The following is a 4,105-nucleotide window of genomic DNA, read 5'->3' as shown; positions in this document are numbered from 1 at the left end:
GCCATAGTAACACCCTTCTCTGCAATAACCACAGGAAACACTGTTAAATGATTATCACTTTGCAAATATTGCATGCAATATCTCAATGTATTAATCATTCGTTTTATATTGGCAAAATGTAAGCTTACATACTGTTAATTCAAGCTTGCAAAAAAATAAGTTTACATACTGTTAATTCAAGCTTCAAATGAAAAGTCTAATTCATTTATATCTATTAAGGGAATGTTGTCTGTCCGAATTTGAAGGTCGGACGCTTGGGGGATAGATTTACCAAACTTTGCAGTGTGACTGGTCTTAGTCTGGGGATAGTCGTGAGCAGGTTGGGGGTGAGATCCTATCCACTCCCCCCCCCCTTTCCCGCCTATAAATGAAATGTTAAATGATGCAAATTGTCAGTCTCACTAAATACGGGATTCCTCTTAAGAGTCATCAAGCATATTATTTTTTACGTGATGATTAAATGTTAGTTTATTTTATATAGAAAAGGATTGCATTTAGTGGAATGGTTACAGGGATCAAGGGAATGTGGGGAAGGGTTGGGATGGAAGTGAGGGGTTAGGGAAGGTATTTAGGGGTAGGGAAGGTATTTAGGGGTAGGAAAAGTAGTGAAGGATAGGGAAGGTAGTGAGGGGTAGGGAACTATTATGAACACTAGAGAGTGGGGTAGCATGGTGTTTCTGCACCCTCTTTCAGCATCCACGATGAGGTTCCCACAGGCCCATCAGCCTTCGTCACGTCCCTCTCACAACCTCATTTGTGGTAATATAATTTTTTTTCCAAATTGCTTAGTTTACTGCCACTTCTTTCAGTTCAGGGACATCTCCTTGCTCTAGTATGAAGACCTCCTGGAATCTCGTGTTCAGTACTTCACACATCTGCTTGTCTTTCTGTATGTATCTGTTCTCCCCCATTCTCAGTTTCATCACTTGTTACTTTACTGCAGAATTAGCTGTGCAGGAATTTAGGTTGGGTCTTTGTCTTGCTTGCTACGTCATTTTTCATCCCTCCTCTACTTCTCTCCTCACACTGAGGTACTTATTCCTGGCCTCTATAGTATCTCCCTCTGCTCTCTGGTGTCCTGTTATTTCTAAACAATTTCATGTCCATGTACTTCATTTTTTGTTGTCCTTACATGCCTATTTGATTGAAAACTGATTAAATTTTTTTCCTTTCCATTGTTTTCCTTTTGGGCAGGATTAACTGGTCTTTTGCCTTCTGAGACTTATAGGTGATGTAGTCTGTGATGCCTTGTACTCTCTGTTATCTGAATTGTTTCCCATGGTGTGACTGTTAGGAGTGTTGTTCATCTCATTATAGTTTCCCCTTCTGTGTGTGTGTGTGTGTGTGTGTGTGTGTTGTGTGTGTGTGTGTGTGTGTATGTGTGTGTGTGTGTATGTGTGTGTGTGTGTGTGTGTGTGTGTGGTGTGTGTGTGTGTGTGTGTGTATGTGTGTGGTGTGTGTGTGTGTGTGTGGGTGTGTGGTGTGTGTGTGTGTGTGTGTGGGTGTGTGTGTGTGTGTGTGTGTGTGTGTGTGGTGTGTGTGTGTGTGTGTGTGTGTGTGTGTGGGTGTGGGTGTGTGTGTGTGTGTGTGTGTGTGTGTGTGTGGGTGTGTGTGTGTGTGTGTGTGTGTGTGTGTGTGGGTGTGTGTGTGTGTGTGTGTGGGTGTGTGTGTGTGGGTGTGTGTGTGTGTGTGTGTGTGTGTGTGGGGTGTGTGTGTGTGTGTGTGTGTGTGTGTGTGTGTGTGTGTGGGTGTGTGTGTGTGTGTGTGTGTGTGTGTGTGTGTGTGTGTGTGGGTGTGTGTGTGTGTGTGTGTGTGTGGGTGTGTGTGTGTGTGTGTGTGTGTGTGTGTGTGTGTGTGTGTGTGTGTGTGTGTGTGTGTGTGTACTCACCTAGTTGTGCTTGCAGGGGTTGAGCTTTGTCTCTTTGGTCCCGCCTCTCAACCGTCAATCAACTGGTGTACAGATTCCTGAGCCTGTGTGTGTGTGTATACTCACCTATTTGTACTCACCTGTTTGTGTCTGCAGGATCGAGCATTGACTCTTGGATCCCGTCTTTCGGGCATAGGTTGTTTACAGCAATGACTCCTGTCCCATTTCCCTATCATACCTAGTTTTAAAATTATGAATAGTATTTGCTTCCACAACATGTTCCTTAAGTGCATTCCATTTTCCCACTACTCTCACGCTAAAAGAAAACTTCCTAACATCCCTGTTACTCATCTGAGTTTCCAGCTTCCACCCATGTCCCCTCGTTCTGTTACTTTTCCGTGTGAACATTTCGTCTATGTCCACTCTGTCAATCCCCCTTAGTATTTTATACGTTCCTATCATGTCCCCCCTCTCCCCTTTTTTTTCTAGTGTCGTAAGGCACAGTTCCCTCAGGCGCTCCTCATACCCCATCCCTCGTAGCTCTGGGACGAGTCTCGTTGCAAACCTCTGAGCCTTTTCCAGTTTCCTTATATGTTCTTCAGATGAGGACTCCATGATGAGGCAGCATACTCTAAGACTGGCCTCACGTAGGCAGTGTAAATCGCCCTAAATGCCTCCTTACTTAGGTTTCTGAATGATGTTCTAACTTTTGCCAGTGTAGAGTACGCTGCTGCCGTTATCCTATTTATATGTGCTTCAGGAGATAGATTAGGTGTTACGTCCATGCCCAAGTCTCTTTCTCACGTCGTCACAGGTAGGCAGTTTCCCTTCATTGTGTACTGTCCCTTTGGTCTCCTATCTCCTAGTCCCATTTCCATAACTTTACATTTGCTCGTGTTTAACTACAGTAGCCATTTCTCTGACCATCTCTGCGACCTGTTCAGGTCCTCTTGGAGGATCCTGCAATCCTCATCTGTCACAACTCTTCTCATCACCTTTGCATCATCCGCGAACATCGACATGTAGGACTTTACTCCTGTAAACATGTCGTTAAGCATATATTAGAAATAGAATTGATCCCAGCACCGATCCTTAAGGTACTCCACTCATTACTGTTCGCCAGTCCGACTTCTCGCCCCTTACCGTAACTCTTTGGCTCCTTCCTGTTAGGTAGTTCCTTATCCATGCTAGGGCCTTTCCTCCCACCCCCGCCTGCCTCTCGAGTTTGAACAGCAGTCTCATGTGCGATACTGTATCAAAGGCTTCTTGGCAGTCCAGAAATATGCAGTCTGCCCAACCTTCTCTGTCTTGTCTTATCCTCATTATTTTATCATAGAATTCCAAAAGGTTTGTTAGGCACGATTTCCCTTTCCAGAACCCATGTTGATGTTTGTTCACAAACTTAACGTTCTCCAGGTGTGCAACCAGTCATAGCCTAATTATTCTTTCAAGTATTTTACAGGGGATGCTTGTGAGTGATACAGGTCTATAGTTAAGTGCCTCCTCCCTATCGCCTTTCTTGGAAATCGGTACAACATTTGCCCTCTTCCAGCAACTGGGAAATTCTCCCGACATAAGTGACTCATTAAAGATCATTGCCAGAGGCACGCTGAGGGCCTGCGCTGCCTCTTTTAGTATCCACAGTGATACTTTGTCTGGTCCAACCGCTTTAGCTGCATCCAGTGTTGTCAACTGTTTCCTTACCTCCCCTGCTGTCACCTCTATATCTGATAGTCTTTCGTATAGGGTAATCTCTTCAAAAAATGGCAGCTGCTCAGGCTCGGTTGTGAATACTCCATGGAAACTGGCATTCAGTGCCTTGCAGATTTCCTTTTCACTTTCTGTATATGCCCTCTCTGTTTTCCTTAGTCTTGTTACTTGGTCGTTCACCGACATTTTTCTTCTTATTTGGCTGTGTAGTAATTTAGGTTGCTTTTTCGCTTTGATCGCAATATCGTTCTCATAGTTCCTTTCCGATGTTCGTCTTATGTTAATGTAATCGTTCCTAGCTCTGTTGCATCTGATCCTGTTGTCCTCTGTCCATTGTCTTCTGTATTTCCTCCACTCCCGCCTGCTGGCCATTTTTGCTTCCTGACACTGTCTATTAAACCATGGGTTATTATATTCCCTCTTATTTTTTCCCTTTACTGTTGGTATAAATCTCTCTTCGGCCTCCTGGCATTTCCATATGACTAAGTCCATCATATCTTGGACTTTTTTCCTCTGATTTCTTTCTCC

Source organism: Procambarus clarkii, chromosome 6 (assembly GCF_040958095.1).
Source record: "Procambarus clarkii isolate CNS0578487 chromosome 6, FALCON_Pclarkii_2.0, whole genome shotgun sequence".
Classification (NCBI taxonomy): Eukaryota; Metazoa; Arthropoda; class Malacostraca; order Decapoda; family Cambaridae; genus Procambarus; species Procambarus clarkii.
The sequence above is the reverse complement of the archived record's forward strand: the minus strand, read 5'-3'. Positions refer to the sequence as shown.